Source organism: Lepeophtheirus salmonis, chromosome 1, assembly GCF_016086655.4.
Source record: "Lepeophtheirus salmonis chromosome 1, UVic_Lsal_1.4, whole genome shotgun sequence".
Taxonomy (NCBI): Eukaryota; Metazoa; Arthropoda; class Copepoda; order Siphonostomatoida; family Caligidae; genus Lepeophtheirus; species Lepeophtheirus salmonis.
This window is the reverse complement of record NC_052131.2, coordinates 34,978,452-34,997,439: the sequence shown is the minus strand read 5'-3', so window position 1 is coordinate 34,997,439 and position 18,988 is coordinate 34,978,452. Positions and strand designations below refer to the sequence as shown.

The window sequence follows — 18,988 nt, the reverse complement described above, 5'->3', positions numbered from 1 at the left end:
AAAACCAAGCTTCATTTATTAAAAAAGGATATAAAAAAGTAAATATGTTTGAAGCTTCAGACTAAAAAAATCTTCTACAAAAATCAGGGAAAGGAGAAAATCAAATTTATTATTTTGTATGATCATTTTTTTTTTTTTTGTATTGAAGTTTGGACCTGTGATATGGACCGGGTCTCAGACTTGTAGACTCATTTGTTTCCCCATGTTTTTTTAGGAATCAGACTCCTCTAAAATTAGTGGGAGTCCCAAGTCATTCATTTTTTTTTTATAATTCATAAAAGTTTATTTAGGCTTCCGTCAGTCATGTGCTAAATGATCTAATTTTATTTACGCAAAGGCATTTTTAGAAACTAAAAGAGAGTTGCATTCTTTAATTACATAAAGAAAATTCATTTTTTTCAAATCAATTATCAGTTTAGACCAATGAAAGTAAGTTATCCCATCGAACGTAGAAAAACAAAAACATTAGCATAGCTATATTAATTGGTTTTATTTCTTCGAGTAAAATAAACACAGTACGTCCAATCTGTTATATTGCAATTTTTACTTCATTTATCAAATGTTGTTTTTTCCCCCCCAAAAAAACACCCAAAGTGTTATTAGTTAATACCCTTTATTTCATATTAGCAACTTCAAGTCAGACTTGAGACTTGGTCATGAAATTAAATCCTGACTTGGGACTCATACTCCCGATTTTATTAGCTAGTTCACAGCCTTGATAATGCGTCGAAGAATACAAATGTAATCCACTCTAAATTTTAAGAAAAATCCTTCTAGATTTGTTTTGTGTTGACAAACTGGACCCAGAGAAGTTAAAGAAAACATCATAAGCAAATCTTCTCAAATCTATGAGGGCCTATGTTAGAGATCTCGAGATTTCACACCTGACTTGTCTAGAGAGATATCAAAAATTGGTTGGAAAGAGCCTTGTGAGGTTGAAGAGGCCACCTATTAGTATAGAAAAAGAAATAGGTTCTAGACATTGACACCTCCAAGTGTTCTATAAGTTTTAGATTTGAAAGTTGGCGAGATTTGGAAGAGCTGGATCAGGAAATAAGTAGGTACTATTCAATTTCTTCTAACTTTCTACAATCTATGCTCCAGGACGTTGATGGAATAACTAAATATTATTGCTGCAATAGCTAGTACTCTTTGAATGTAGATAGTAGATTTACTATCTTAGAGTAATTTTTTTTATGCGTGTTAGTTTTCTTCTAAACTCCAACGGTAGCTTAAAAACTTGAATCCTTAGAGAGAATTAAATAAAATTATATTTTTTTGATATGAATTTAAGGGTTATTTGGATTTAATCAGTTAACTATTCAGTGGGTTTTTCGATTTTTTATTCAAAGAGTGCCTGTGAGTCAAGTTGACAGAAGCCATTTTGGGTATCAAAAAAAGATGTGAAAACGAAAAAAAATCAAAGTAAAAATGACTCCAATTTGTGTAATTATACTATAATTTAATAAGTTTATGTGTACCAATTAGCCCCACTCACACCTAATAAATACACAATATTTTGAAAAAAATCAAAAAAAAATTGTTAATCTATTTTATAAAAACACTTTTACAAAATTAACATAATTGCAAAATTACCATTATGTGTTAACCAAATTGCCATATTTTTTTTATTTTTTTTTGGCTATTGTTGGGTTAAGACCATTTTAGGCATTTTACTATAAGTTTTATCAACTCTTCCACATTTAATTATATATTTTAATCGTATTCGTATAAAAATGAAAACTAATCAATTATATTTTGTCAATTTTTTATTTGTCAAATTTCTCTTTTTTGTACTTTTAGGCTGATTACTTGAAATGGCAAGAAATCTTGTTTAAATGTGTAAAGAGTAATTTATTTTTAATGAAGAATAGTCCTTTAGTTAGGAAAAACTAACAACATTTTTTGGGTTATTTTTTAATTATCTCTATGGAGAAATCAGCATGGATTAAAACATTAATCAGATCATGTTAAATAACATTATAATTTTCTTTATATATTTGTTAAAAGAAAATTGTTCATTTAATAGTTTAACTAATTAGTTGATTTAACACATAATAGTCATTAATGTAATGATCATAATTATTTTATATTATACCAAATGTTACATTACAATTCTTATATTTTTGTATTACGTAAGCATCTGTGGTGTATCCATATAAAGTCTACATTGAATTACCTTTTTTTTTTTTACATTATCAATACTTAAATAGTTATATATGTACCCAATACTTAATTGACATATTTCGGTGAATTATAGCCATTTTTTTCAATTTTTTATGGTTAGATATGCAGAAATGTTAACAATAGTTATGATTTAAAAGAATATTCTTCATGCTGATGTGAAATTACAAAATGCCTAAAATTAATGTGAAATCCAAGTATTACTTAAACTTAAAAAAATCGACTTAATTAACTTGACAACTTTTGAAAATTAATTTCAAATTTTCAAAATATTTCTGTGCAAAAATTGAAATTCCTTAAGCTTGGAGAATTTGAGCTTTGATAAGTCAAATTTATCATATCACAAAAAAAGTAAAATTATAAATAGACGCTCCTCTTTTATTAAAATTAGTAGGTATAGTATTTAAAAGGAGAATTAGAAAACCGGCTTACACAAAAATATTATCTTGAACTAATTGGGTGTAGATTTAATTTACAATGGCTCGTAGAGAAGAAAATATATATCTAAGTAGAAATGAAAACCGTTTGAATTTTATAGCTTTATCCTGTTTTTAGGAGTTGGCTAATTAAAAAGTAATTTTTTTTATGCTCAACTGTTGTCATTATTATTTTATTCTTGGGGAGATAACTTTTCTACTACACTGAGTTATATTGAATACCTGATTGTGTATGCTCATTCAAAACGGAGAGTAACATTAAAGATTTGTTGAAGATTTATAATTTTGAGTCCTTTTTGGACTCAGAGTAGAATTGAGAATTGGCATTGGAATTATTCTTCCCTTATTCCTTGTTTACTTCCTTTTCCCCTTCGTCTCAGCTCTTTATGGATGATCGAATGAAATGTCAAACAGCTAATATGTTTTCCTTCATAACATTTTTTTAATTGTCAGGCCTACCATGTTGATTTTCGAGTTTTTTTCAACCTGCCCAAAAATTTAAAAAAAAGATAATCCACAATTAATATATGGACATTCTCAAAACTCAAACTCGACCAAACTCAAAGTATAGTTTATTGTCTAAAAAAGCTATTCAAATCAATGCATATCTAAAAAAACATTGAGTAAATTTCAAAACTACCTTTAATAATTTTTTTTTTTTTTTGTAACAGACAATTTTTCCAAATGATATTGAAATTATTCAGTTTTATGTTTTAGAAAAATCGACTTTGTCTGTTTTTTCTTGATTGACCAAACAGATAAACACAATTATGAAACTTCAAAAGTATATAAACTCATAGGCTTAATGTTGTTTATAGGAATTGCCAGCCCTGTATTGATTGTGTTATAATTAATAGTATTTCTTATAAAACTCATTAAATCTATAAAAAGGTAATTTATTTCGTATCTGAAGTTCCTTATTTTTTCAATGTCTTAAAAAAAGACTAAAAATGATTTTAAACTATCGAATGAGCTATATGCGTAACAACGAGGGTTCTCATACCTAACTAAATATGAAAAGTGCATACACAATATTTATTTCATGCAACTACTTCAAAAAGTATTTCAAACGAAAATGAAAGAGAAATATATGAGCTACAAAACGGATGCCTTTCGTTTGAGGGGAATGGGAGCGAGAAGAAGGAAGAAAAAGTATACTACAACTATTCTGTGAGTTCGTTTTTTGAAAGGAAAGACGGAAACAGAGAAAGAGAGAAAGTTTTTTTTTGTTCACGATAAATAAAATAATATATCATTTATGAAATATATTTTTCAGTCGCGTATGAAGCATACGCAAGTCATTATATCTAAAGAAAGCAAGATACAAAAATATATTTAAAAAAAAAAACAATATCAAAAAAATTAAATTCCGAGAGAAAAAAGTTTTAGTGAATTTATACATGATTGGATTCAAATTGAAGATTTTTTTTTTAAAGGTAATTTTATTTCTTAATAATTTTAATCTCTTATTTATTTAAAAACCTGTTGCATTTTGTTTGTTTTATTTATACATTGAGAGCTGGGAATATCAAATTTAAAATAATAGATGAAAAGAATACAAATATTTAAAAGAAAAAGACTTTAGAGAATAAATTATTTATCATTTATAAAAAAAAATATTTAATTTTTAATAATAAATTGTCGTCCAACATGACATTTATAAAAAAAAATCAAACATCATCAACTTCCTTTTTCATTTCTATTATTGGGGATAGGTGGATAATAAGAATACATAGATAACAATTCCCGAAACCTTGACAATAGATTTTAAAATATGTAAAATAACTCAGAAGCTATTGAAGTACTTTTAAAAATTGAAAGTTTAATACGAACTAAGAATTTATATAGCATGTATAGCAAATTTGTTATACACACAAGATATAATAAGTACATTGAAGTTTTTGTTAGTGGATAAACACCCCCAGTGAATCACAGGAGGGTTATTTCAAATATTTTCTCATTAATGTAATTTCAATATTTAAAAATCTACCCAACTTCTAATACCGCAATATAACAAAATACAACTTTTCAAAAATGGCATACTTTTGAACATTACAATCAAAATACTTAAAATACTTGACAGATCATCGTCCTTTTAGTGAACAAAACTATATATAAGAAAAAAGTTGTAAATAATACGTAATATAAAAACTAGCTGAAACGTTTGACCCTATGCAGGAGCGAGGACTCGGCAGCAGATTAATCATTGTGTCTATCTATAAATATACAAATTGATTCCTTTCTCCCAAATTTCTTCAAGAGATTCAGTTCTTTCCCGACCAACTTATTCTGGCCTGTAGCAGTGCTGGACTTTTTTGAACATATGGGAGAGAGGACAATAATTGAGTACACATATTTTTCTATAATTTTTTTTTAAATTATATTTTTTCAATATTTACATTTTATTAATGTCAATAACAAATTATGAATGAATACTATAATTATATAGCAGTGCTTTTTTATTTATTTTGTCTATTTACAAACATAAAAATATATTTAGATGATTGACTCTAATTATAGAGAATAAAATAATTGGTGGATGATATTTAAAAAATATTTTGAACCAATATTTGAGTACATTTTTATAATTTGTAGAAGCGTTAGACATTTATATTTGATATCTCCGAATAATATGAAATGATCCTTTCAAATCTGAATACTTTGAATTTTAAAATTCAAAAAGAAATAATTTATTAATTAAAGGTAAAAAATTTAACATAATTAATACCATAAATAGATGTTTGTCTGAGCTCTCTTAATCCCCGGCCTTATTGGCAATGATGGTTTCTAGGTTTTGGAAGAAGACTTGGTTCTCTCTGAGGGTGTATTCCTCTGTCATGGCGCCCAAGTTCTGGCTGACAGTCGTATTGAGGGCCTTGTGTTTGGATGAAGGTAACTGCAGGCCTTCCTTTTGACATGTACCCAAAAGGTGTTGTCGAGGGGGTAGGCATAAGTGATGTAGCGGGCCAAAAGTGTCAAAAAAGAGTTCAATCGAACTCAAAAGACACATTCAATAGATTAGGCAACGTTTTTTGGACTTTTTGAACTTTTTTCTCTCAAATTCCATTAATTTTTTAACTAGTAAGGATTCAGATTTCAAAGGAACACTAAGTAGTTGCAAAAAGTTATAAACTAAATTTATTAGATTATATTGCATGAAACCATTAAAAAGTTAGTATTTGACAAAATATATTATCATAGTTAAAATTTTTATAACTATTTTAATAAATGTCACAGGAAGATACGATGCTTCTAGTATCAAAATATCAAGAGTTTATGGATATTTACTTAGCTTCACGTCTGATATAATAATGTACATAACGTCAGAACATCATTCGAAGAAATTAAGACATATTGTTTGTATTTTTGGAAAGCCTCAATATCATTTAAAAAGGTTATAACTGCAAAAATTTTACTTTTGAACTAAAACCAAATAATTTTTGATGTTTTCTGTGTATTTGTTTCCATTTTTATATATTTCTTTGAATATTAAGGGTTATCTTCACTTTTTCCACAATATTTGAAGTATATACAACTTAATTCACTAAAAAATTTAAGTTGAGACAAAACTGGAGAACAGAAGAAGTGATATAATTATGGAGGTATAATTTTAAACTTAAATGTTTATTAATATTTTTATTGTGCTATTCCATCAAGTATTTATTTAATTATTAATCAATAAACTATTAATTTTAGTATTATGAAATAGTTAATAGATAAATACCATATGTTAAATAAGATAAAAAGAAAAAAAATTATAGCTAATTCCATTTTCGCCGTAGGTATTTCAGACTAAAGGAGATTTTACTGCAATTAATATTAATCAATAATATAAAAACATAAAAATGGGGCAGATATGTCATGTAGTAAAATCTAAATGAGGCAAAATTACCAGCAAAAATGTAGGCGGTAATTTTAACAAAAATTGTTATTTACAGAATATAATATTTTTCCATCCCCCTTTTTATATTTATTGTTGGAGTTAATAAGTACTAGGAACTCGTGAAAAAATTATTTTAATTAAGTCGCAAAGTAAGAAATAACATTTCAAAAAAGTTGTATACAAGATATTATAATAATATTTCAGTCTTTGGGTGGGCTAACCACAATAAGATATATAACGGAGGGGTCGATATTTATTTTTCAGGGCATTTGCTAATTCATTATTATATATACTTTTAGATAACTGACAATAATTATAGGAAATAAAAAAGTTCTATAATAATTCTCGAAAAAATTATATTATATGATATATATAGATTTATGTTCTAAAAAAATGTTCACACGTAATTTATAGTTGGAGTGAAAAAAAAAGTTTATTGAATATTTTATGTTAGAGTTAAACCATTTTTAATTATTAACTTATACCTCTTATATACCTATACATAAACATATAGGTAGTAATTGTAAAAAGTTAATAATACGGTTTCCGATGCTCATAACTAGGATATATTAATGTATTTTTTATGAGTCATCCATTTTATTTCAAAATTACATTGAAAAATAAAACATTAGCTATCTGAATATTTTTTTTATACATTTATAAAAACTTTATTATTCTACAGATGAAAGTTGTAGTCAAAATAATTATAAAGGTATAGTTTAAATTTTATTTAGACCATACTTCCTTAAAAATCAATTTATCAAGTTTAAAAACTTTTCATAGAAGTAAAATAAAGAAAAAAAGATTTTTTAAATTTTTGTTTCTGATTAATAATTCCCTACTTGACGTGTTTTATATATAAATGAGGTTATTTGGCATGTTGCATATGTGCAACAAAAACATTTAAGGATCAAAACTACTATACTGTACTTATATTTAAAAAAAATATATGTTATAATTATCGATATTGTTAATAAGTGCACTTTTTAAAATATGTGACTTTTCTTCTTGAAACTAAATTATGTTAATTTACAATTATAAACCTATGAGTGCGTTTTTTTTAAATGAAAATTTGAGAAGGTTTTTAAAAAAAGTTTAAAAATTTCTTTAAATTACTATTAGATAATATAAAAAAAATTGCGAAGTTTTTACTTAAAGTATTAAGAGAAGTTGCGTAGGGGTTTGAGAAAAAAATTATACAAGTATAATTTATATTCATAGTACAAAATGAATATATAAAAAAAGTTTAGGTATATACTTCTTGCTACTACCCATTTTAGTTAATAAGTTTCCAATTGATATTTTGCCACCTTTTATTGTGAAAATAGACTAACAGAAAATTTTTCACATAGCTTATGTATTTGAATGGCAAAATCAACCTACATATCCATTTTCACTTTTTAAATGACAGTCTCTAAAAATTTACTATGTAGTTACTTTTCATTTTCTTATAACCTTTTTTTTGTAGATTAATCCTATAATGTCCAGAAACAACCATTTCTGTGAAATGAACTTATTATTTAACAGGTATGCATAATTAAAAGCACAAAAAAAGAGTATAATTTATTTTCCATTTAACTCTTTTATAAAGGTATTTCCTTATTTTAAAAACTAAAAAATGTAAAATTTAACATTTAATTAAACTAATTAGTTAATTTTTTATTATATATTTAAGAAGGTAGGTTTTTTTAATTTGTCACCAGTACATTTAAAGTTAGTCAAATTTTAATGAGCCAATTTACTTATAAGTTCGAAAATAGACAAAATATATGTAAAAGTTGCCAGTACTGGTTCTAAAAACTTCATTTTCTTTCCTCTCAATTATTCCTATGATTGAGAAATTCAGTAAGGTAATTTCTGATTAAGTTAGAATGTAAAAATGAGAATTATGGTGCCCTTCTTGATTTTCCCATCGTTTGGACTTTCTTTTAATGTTCATGTAATTGGAATAAGGAGGTGCACAGATTAAGTATAATTCATCATTAAAGTTTTCATTAAACTCAATCTGTACTATAAATCTTAAAGGAAATCTATTTACATAGATAATGCCTCTAGGAACGCCCCAGACGCAAACTTATACACATTAAGTTAAAAAAATAATTTCTCCCCATCCCATTTCCCATGGATCTACGTCATCCCATTTATTTTAAAACTTATGAAATATACCAAAATTTAAATTTAAAAAAATGAATGAAGTTATTTTTTTTTAAACGTCAGTGACAGTTTTTTTAAAACTTTCCTGATTTTTTTTTTACGAAAAAATTATTAGGCCGATTTAAATAAAATTGGAATGCTTATTTTGTATTGAAATCTATTCAATATTTTTGAATAAAAAGTTTTTTTTAACTTTAAATTCAAACAGATTTGAGAAGATAAACACTCCACATAAGCCACTTGGTTGATTTCACAGTATCCGAAATTCAATATTTTAGAATCATCTTGACTTCATTTCTGTACCTTTCAGCTTTAATATTGTTTTTTTTCTTCTTTTTTTTTCAAAACACAACTATGTATATTTATATTCAACTTAAGCTATACCTTGGTACTTAATAGTTACATTATACATATTTTTAACAGGATTGCTACTTTTAAAGAAATGTAGAATTCTCAATAGACAGAAATATACAAATATCAATTTTCTTAGATATAACAATGTAGCAAAAAGTTGGTATGCATTATTATTTTTTTTTCTTGAATAGCTATGTAGCACAGCTCAGATTGTCATATTCAAAAAGAAACGAATAGAGAGTACTTATAACTATATATGTAATGCAGATTCACGGCCAAACAAATGATTGGAATTAGCTGAAGTTTTTTTTGTATATTCTAAAGGCTGTAAAAATAGATTCAGTAACAATTTTTTGCCCTTCTACACCAGAGTGTCCTTAAAATAACTTTTTTGTAAAATAAGAATTTTTTGACTAACACAGGATTACTTAACAAAAAACAAAAATAAAGAACTTAAAATTTTTATAATTAGTCTCGGGGTATTATGTATGTATGTGGTTTTGCACACTTTAATAAAATGGAGAGTAAAATTAGAAGATTAGAAAATTAGGATTTTTCACAAAAATATGAAAATATATCGGACGTCTGTTCAACTTGAACATTTTTTTTCTGTACACCTAATAAGATCCTATAAAAAAAGTGTGCAAAGATACAAACTAGCACCCTGGGAGAATAATTTTTAAAATTTTATGGTCTTATTAAGCAGAGGAGTACCATATAAAGTTTAATATCTTAATGTTGCGGGCAACGTGGGGCAAATCTTAATCTAACATCTTTGAATATTCAAGTTAATGAAATATAGTTAACTAAAAACAATCGTCGGATAAACCTACTTTGATATTATTTATGTAATATTTTGAACTTAATAATATACACCCAAGATAAAAATCCTAATATTTATTGGATGTGTGAAAAACGTCGATATCAAGGTAAATAATTAAACTATGGTCGAGGGAATGTTACATGAAACGTAGTAACTTTAAAACACGAAATATTTACAGTTGGTGCTTCTTCATTGCTAATACTCTACATATTAAATGTTATTGTATGTGGTGTGGGTAGGTGGATGTGTCCGGGAGTCACATCCCCCAAAAGAAAGTGAATAGATTTTACAGAAATGTTTGATGTAGCTTATTAAAGCTTTAGAAACGGTACTGGAAACATTTTTTGGCCTTTAAAACCATAATAAAATAAAAAAAAGTATTTTTCTCAAACAATTTTTTTACTAACAAACGACTACTATATATTTACAAATATAGAATAATTATTTTATAGATTAGGATCAATACATAATGTGTTACAAAACAATTATTATTTTGAATAAGTGTATGGTTAAATTAATTTATATACTGTAAATCTATTACAGATTTATAGTAGAATTAAACATTTATTTTTTTATTTTTGTAATGTTCTTAGTTAGTCATCTACAATTTTTGCATTTTTATCAATTAAACAACACAATCATTCCAAAATCAATATAAATTTTTTACCCTGTTTAATTACATGTGATGTAATGTACTTTATAAGTTAAAATGTCCTATAATTTAAAATATACATATTTTTTATATATGTGATCTTTTGACATCAAATGACGTGATCAGATAAAAAATGTGTCGTCACCTAATTAAATTTTTGATCGTTATTTTTAATATTCGTATACTTTTATGAATATCATTTTTAATCATCATATTATTTAAAATATTATAAGAAACTTCTAAAGTTTTGTTTTTAGTTGTTAAATTTTAAGCAACATATACCTTATCTCATTACAGGCGATATGTTTAATTAATTTGCCACTAAATAAAAGTGTGCATTTTTCAATTTAAATGCTGCATAAACTTATGGTTTATTTTTTCCTGTTGTCTTGAGTATTTTACAAAGTATTGCATAAAAAGTTAGTGTAGATTATTTACAGATGTGTATTAATATTCAAGAGTTAAGCTTGAGTAAAAAGTATTATTCAGTTCAAAGTTATAACTTCTAGAAAACGGCAAGTATCTCCAAAAAAAAATTACATCCACACATTCAATTTCAATTGAAAATGTTTTTTTGTTTCTTACTTGATGCCGCCCATAACAATTTTCAGAAAAAAAGGTATTTGTATTGGGTCAAATGTAGTTTCAAAAATATAAGAATTTTGAAGAATTTTTAAATAATATATTCATAAATTATCCAAAATATAATCAGAAGACATAAAAAAATTTAGTAAACAAATTTATTGAATAATAGGGAAAAATAAATATATATATTTATAGACATAATCAAATTTTTAATAGACTTTAATTATCCAATTTAAGAATAATTCTGTATATAAAATCAGTGACATATTTATTTATACTAAACTACTTTATATTTCTTCAAAATACTTATTTCAATACGAATATACTTTTTTTCAATTGTTTATATTATAACTAAAATTATAAATTATCTTCTTTTACAGCTTAAAATGATTTGAAGTCAAAAAAGGTCAATTTTAATCCTTTTTTTTTTTAGATATAAATTTTTATTTCATTATAAAATATTTAATAACTAAGCAAAAATAAAGTTAAGTAAAAAAGTGTGTTGAAATTAAAAATAATAAATTTCCTTAGATAACTTAATTTCTAATAGATAATAATGCTATAAATTGTAAATTAAATTTTCTTTAGTCATATCAAATATTACAACAACTAAGGGCAAATATATTTTTGTGAAGCAACAAAATAAGTTTAATTTTTAAGATGGCTAAGCCTTCCAGGAAAATACTTGTTTTAGGATTTGAATAAAAGAAAGAACGTTCTTCATATTTTCATATACCAAATGAAGATTTTTCCTGCTTCAAATACTGAGAGATTTTGAAAAAACGATGGTTAGAATGCTACTAATTTTTTTTTTTTTAAATCCATCAACTGGAAAAATTACAAAATATGTTTTGTCAGCTATGGCTTCTTATTAGCATAATGAATATTGATCTGCTAAATTTGAAAAAAAATCTTGTAAGTTCTATAAGAAAATGTTCTGTATTTGAAGAGAAATATGTAATTGAATAACTATTATAGCATTTGCAGACTTATAATTATTTTTTTAGTCGAAAAGTAAAAAGACACAACAAAAGTATAAAATATTATTACAAATTTCGAAAACATGTCAGTAATTTACATGATTTACAAAAGTATTTTTTTTTAATATTGTTATCTCTCCGTTGGTGGAATGGGATTTTATACAGCCCGAGATTTAATAAAAAATTTATCATTCTTTTGAATCTAATTTATTTGTCAATACTTTCGAGTATGCTCCTGAAACATTATTTTAGATTAAATAAAATCCTTTAATTACCTTAAAAATATTTTTTAGGATTTATTTGATAATTCAGTAATTTTTAATAGAAGTATAATTAATTTAATCAACTATTTTGCTTAAAAGTCGTTGAATTGTTTTTTTAGATTCTTCTTTTTTTCAATATGAGCACATGCCGTATATTATTTACTACAAAATGTAATACTGTAGCTTCTATTTTATATATTACTTGCAACCTCGTTAATAATTATGAGTTCTAATTTGTTTCCCGAAGTTCTTCTAAATTAATAAAAATTCCATATATTATTAATCTAAAAATAAATTAAATGTTTTTGTATAAAAATATCCATTTATAACTTGTTGAAACCCAAAACTCATGCTGTTAGGAATATTTTGAAATTGGAATTTTAATTTCGACGTTTAAATGTAAATAATGATACAAAATTTAAAAAACGTAATAATTATGATTGTTAATCATGTAATTAAGTTGTTTTCTTTTATCCAGTTTACTAACCATATTATAAGGAGGATACTAACGAAGGTTTCATTTCAAAAACAAAATTTATAGAGGAGGAAAAAATAAAGAATATGTAAAATTATTTCTTGAGGATAATTCCAAAATAACAACGTGATGCTGAAAATTATAAGGAAATAAACTTTTTACATAATTTCAAAAATTAAGGATACTACATTCCATTTGGTTAAAGCCATGAAATCTTTATTATCACATATATTTCATTCCCAATACTCTATAAATCTTTCTTACAGTTAATTTGACTTTTTAATTTTCTTTTACAGTACATTTCAGACTCTGTTGGATAATTTATTTTATTTTTTGAATATAATATCATAAATTACTTAGACATATAAGCATGAATATAAACTTTCCAAAATTATATGAATGTAAATATCTATATTTGTAAAATTTATAAAAGAAACTGCTTTCATCTTTAGAATGACTGTAAATTTATTTTTATTCTTGTAAAGGTCAACATTTTCTACTAATTATTTTAGCCTTTCACTCAAGAAAGATTCTTCTTTTGGTATCTCTCTTACTACCTAGGTATGCATACAGAGTGAGCCATAAAAAGTGGGCTGTTGCAAAAAGTGTACTGTAGGGAAGTAAAACGTGAACTGTTAATTAATGTATATTTTTTTATTACCAAAGCAAGATTTAATGATTATTTTTTGTAATTCTGATTAGCCTTATTTATCCCTAAAGAAACTAAATTAATCGTCATGTTATCTGACGATGTAAGTAAGGTCTGATGTGTAAGTAAAAAGGCAAGAGGTAGAAAAACTCAGATAGCCTAGAGAAACCCTCTCCTGGAAAGCAAAAAGTGAGAGGATAATTTAATGATGAGGCCGAAGTTCCTGTCCAGATTAGAGAAGAAGATCAATGAGAAAAATCGATAAATCGATTAATCACCTACCCAAAAACTACTGCGTGGCTGCTAGGACAATCAGGAGGGATGTGAATGGCGACTTGGGATTCTCCTCGTATTTGAGGACCCCATACCATCTTCTAACAGATTTCATGAAGTCCAAGAGGCTAGAGACTCCACTTTATTATACCAAACCCTGTATGTTTACGCTTTAATTTTAAGCAGTACGAGGTTAAATAATAAACATAAAATAAGAACTTTTGATCAATTTTCTGCCTTTTTGTGTTGAAAGAAAATTGATCAAACAATGGCCAGCAAGAGGAAAAACGAATAAAGATTGATGCAGAGTTCTTTTGATGTAAAAGTCGAACCGTGGATCGTATTACAGCAAAAAAAAAAAGAGCAGGCAAGTGCAGAAATAGTAGAACATGGTTTGTAGCAAACTAAAAGTTTATATGAAAATTTATTTGCAAGGATCAGCACCAAACCCAAAATATCAACCAGAGCAAAGAACAAAGACAAAAGTGTCACAAGACATAATACCAAGATTTTTGAAAGACATATGCTTGATGTGTTTCAAAGGAGAGAACCACCTATTTAACCCAGAGATGAAAAAGAATGGAAAGAACCTGGAATTTGAGGTTTTGTATTAAAAATATTTTTTCTCCATAGAAAAAATTTGAATCTCTTTGACATTTAAAAAAAAAATAAGGTCAGTACTATGTACTCCTGAACCAAATGTCGATTTTTTTAAGGCAGCCATCATGCGGGAGTGGAGCTCATATCAGGTTTTTAAAAAATTATGAAAACTTGATATAGTCCCCGATCCAATGTTGAAGCTGTTATTGAGGCAGGGGGCTTTTTACTGAATTTAGCGAAGTTTTGTCGTATACCCTGTAGTTATAAACTAATATTATGAAAAGTAAAATGGAGTACCATTCACCTTACAATGAACAGAAAATTATTTTTGTGTAATACCTTTTAAAAACAAATAGCAAAACAAATGCGTAAAGAGAATGAATGATATATGAGAAAAGATCACTTATTTTTCATTCACACTACTATCGAGTTATTTTAGTTACCTACAGTTGTAAATTACCAATAATGACTTCAAGGGTGGTTGATGTAGTGGAAGTAATCATGTGATATGTGTGTAATATTATTATCTCATAATATACAGGGTGACCAAGCTATCTATGTGCCACCTTGGAACAATCTCTTGGGTATATGCAGCAACATAGGCAGCGAACTTTTAATTATATAGGTTTTTTAAACTTGAATCTTTTGGAAAAAAGGAATAATTTGGTCCTAATATTTGGAATAGGCAAGGAGGCCTCCTTGGTGTCTGCGCCACTGGCGACAACTTGAAAATCGCTCAAACTCAGTGAGATGTTTGTTAGTAAGGGTTACGAGGGAATTTGAGGCCTGAAAAGGTCATACACACAAAGTTCTCAGCCTATGTCAAAATGTTTGGGATGGTTAGCTCCGAAGACCACATCATGCCTCCTTATTTATTATCCTAAGTCCTCAGGGTAAATACCGATGCCTACATGGAAGTAGTAGAGGCCAAGGTTAAACCCTGGATCGACGTATTTGCTAATAGGAGACCTTAAATGTGCCAGCAGTACTCAATCTCCATCCCTATTTAGAAAAAAGTATCCAATGGCTCCAAGTCAATTTTGTCGACTTCATGTTCCAGAATATTTGGTCTCTAAACTCGTCTGAACTTACTCTGATTGATTTTTTTTTTTGGTGTGGTTCATGATCGAACGACAAACCAATGGGGCCATCATCAACACCAAAGACGACCTCATCAATTTGGATCAAGAAGGAATTCAGCATTTGCAATAGACCAAAGTGGCAAATACCTGTAAGGTTGTAGTTGAGACAGGACGTGATTTTATTAAATAAAATTCATAATAGTCCATCAAACCTCAGAATCTGGTTTTATTTTTCGAATTTGATAACAAAAGAAAAAATTGCGTTTAATTTAAAGCCTTTTTTAAAAAGTATACTTTTCTTTTGTTTTTTAGAATCTTTAAAAAAAAAGAAGAATTAAACATGTAATTCTTAAGTAGAAAGCTGCTGACATCTAAGCTTAATAAAAAATGTCAAATACATATTTAATTATGTAAGAATATTCATTGATTAATGATGAGATAACTTAAAAAAATTGCTTCTAAGACTGTATTCTTAATTGCAACTTCACCCAAAAAAATGAATTATTTTCTATTCGAGAAATGAAGAATTATTGCGTCAAAAGTATAAAATTATTCATCCTTTTTTATTTTTAATGTCTAATTAATCCGTAGGAATTAGGCATTTTTCTCAAAAAGTCTAGTCTGACCAATTTATTTTAGTTTTGTTGAAAACTGTAATAGATTAATTGCATGTAATTACCCTTAATTTAAAGAGTTCAGTAAAAGTCTACTATCATTCACTTAAAAATAAATGTCTTTATGTAGTCATAAAAATTACGCATATAAATAATATTTTCTAATAATTAGATTAAATTATTTTCAAAAATTGATGTTATATATTTTTCCCCATATCTAAGATAATCTAGTGAGGCAAATAGTTCTTTTTTGAAATTAAATGAAATATTGTGATGAAACAATTTAACAGTTCAAAAAATTTTATAAAGAAGAGACAACAAACATTTAAATATAATTGGCTTTTGGTTTTATTACTCGGAATTACTTTTGCGTCTTTGTACACAATGTTAAATTGACTCAAATTTATCATCAATAGTCGAGTATTGAATTATAAAACAATGTATGTTATTGAAATCATAAAAATCAGTAAATCATATAATAAAAATATAAGTTAAACATGGACAAAATAACTCTGTTTTTTTTTTTTTTAAATATATTCATATTCTGAAAAAAACTACTTTCACAGATATTAAGTTAATATCCAATATTTAAAATAATTTATTTTTAAATTTTGTTATCCTCATATTATAAAAATTTTAATGTTAACATTGCAGTGTACCTTTTAATAATTGCCAATCTTAGGCTGTAGCAAGCAGCAATTCCCGGTCTCTTTTTTAATATCCCATTTTTAAAAATATTAATTATTTTGAAGATATTAAAATATTAATAACGAATAGCTGGACACCACCAGCTAGGTTTGCAGTTTGTTTAGTCAAGTTTTAGTCGAACAAATTTACATAATCAAATTATTTTATTCTTGACCTTCTTTTTTTTCTTTTTTTATTCAATTATCATTTTGTAATCCAATATCAATGGTATAAATTAATAAAAAATAATTATTACGAACAACAAAAAATTAGAAGTTTGTTTATATAAATAGAAACATGTGCAATGTAAATCGATATGTTACTGACAATACGCATTATGATGCATTTTATAGATGACCAGTAACTGTTTAGGTAGTATTAAATGTTGAAGTGTAGGAATAGAAAACTTTATTATGAATTAGGCATTTGAAATAATACCCCTTAAAAAAAATATATATTATTTTCAGAAAAAAATAATAGTAAAGCTGAGCCTTGAAAATGGAAATGCTTGATTGATACTAGTTATTATGTTATTCAGAAAAAAATATTCTGACAACCTGATGTTACACGCAAACACATCTTTGAAAAAAAAAACCTTGTTACATTTGCAGAAACTGACTTTAACATAGTACAAATAAAATATTACTCGAATTTTTTTTCGAAAAATATATTTACCTATTTGGCATTTTCCCGACTATAATTACGTCATAATGTTTAAGAAGCCAAGATACTATTGATTTCTTCCTAATGATTGCTATTGTTTTTTCAAATTATCAATTAAGATTTGGTATTTAGTTTCAGAAAGAGAAGCACTATTTTTAGCAAAGTTGACTCTTGCTAAAGACAATTCACGGTAGAAACGTTGTTGTATGTCAGCTTGGAGTGGCTCATGCTCTGACACTACAATGTCCTCCGGCATACGGGCACTAGAACCCAAGGGAAAAATGTTGAGAAAATATTTTTTTAATAAATGATGAAAATAAATATATTACGTAAGTTTCAGATAAACAGGGCTGGGAGAGTTGTGTTAAATAGAATCGTACCTCCAACGACTACTTCTATTATCTGGTTCCTTTGTCTTATTTTTTTGATACACCAAACAAAAGAAACCTTTTTTTTCAGTTGATGCATAATTTCTAGTGATAAAAAAGGATAAGCTATTATCACAATGATAAACATCATTTTAAAACTCATGAAATATTACTTTATTATTATGACGTCATCATAAGTTATCCTTTTAACTTATATAAATAAATTATTTTAAATTATAACTTATAAGGGCCACATAAAGACAGGTTGAAGGTCATCCATATTGCTACTGCGTAAGTTTTGATTCTTCTTGGTTGTATGAGAGAGGATACTCCTTAATAGACTTTTTGATGCTGGAGGCCGTCCAGATAGAAATACCAACGATCTCTGCAGCCTTCTTAGCAATGACACCAGCGTGTAAGAGATTGCACATGCGTTACTTTTTTGGTTGTTGCTTCAACATTTTTAGACTTAGAACCATAGGATCAAAGTAAATATTGTTTTTTCTTTCGTTTTTTGGGCGTCATTTTGGTTGCATAAAGTAAAGTCGTATTTCAAATTAACCGTGTTAAAACTATACTTAAATGCTGAAGTAAATTATCAACTGTTTAGTTTGTACAAATGGAAGTCAACATGCTAACTGTCTCTCAATTTATTCGATGAGAATAGGGGGTTGAGCAAGTTTAAGTGTAAAGAGGAAATAAAATAGTTACTTCAAAATGATTGAATTTATGAGTGCAAAAATGATGTTATTATGCATTTGATAATGACTTTTTGATGAAGTTTTTTCTCACTTGATCTATGTTATGTTTGTGATTCTACTTGACTTGGAATACAGAAATATGCTCAGATTTTAATAAATACTACAATTGCATTTGTTTTAAATAAGGATTTACATTATACATGTGGATATCCCCAAAAACTTTTGATCCGACTAAAATCAAATATTTTCTGCAAACAAAACCCAATATTTTTTGAAAAATAGTGGCGTAGTTTTTTCACTGTTAAGCCTGTACTACCCACAGAGTAATGAGATGAATTTAGAAATTGATTATTAAAATATATACATACTGCGCGTGAGAATGGATACTCACCTAATCAAATAATTTATTGTTAAAATCTTCGATTAAAGGTAGCTACACATAAAAGAGAAATGAACAAATCCATAAATTATATTAAAAGACGGAGGATATCCAGTTCAATAATTAATTCGAATTTGTAATAGGAAGTAAAGTTCGTGTACAAGACCAAATTCCAAAGTTAC

The 18,988-nt window shown here is 26.6% G+C and overlaps 1 protein-coding gene across 6 annotated transcripts in view; it reads left to right on the top strand.

Annotated features, from left to right (window-relative positions):
- LOC121125853 (probable G-protein coupled receptor AH9.1) overlaps positions 1-18,988 on the top strand; it is a 339,881-nt gene that overhangs the window by 297,620 nt on the left and 23,273 nt on the right. The window contains exon 1 of one of the 6 annotated variants that reach the window (XM_071891542.1): positions 3,891-4,057. The exons of the other annotated variants lie outside the window; for them this stretch is intronic. The gene's annotated coding sequence lies outside the window, so the exon portion shown is untranslated. Of the gene's footprint in view, positions 1-3,890; positions 4,058-18,988 lie in introns of those variants that run through there. 6 annotated transcript variants of the gene reach the window in all.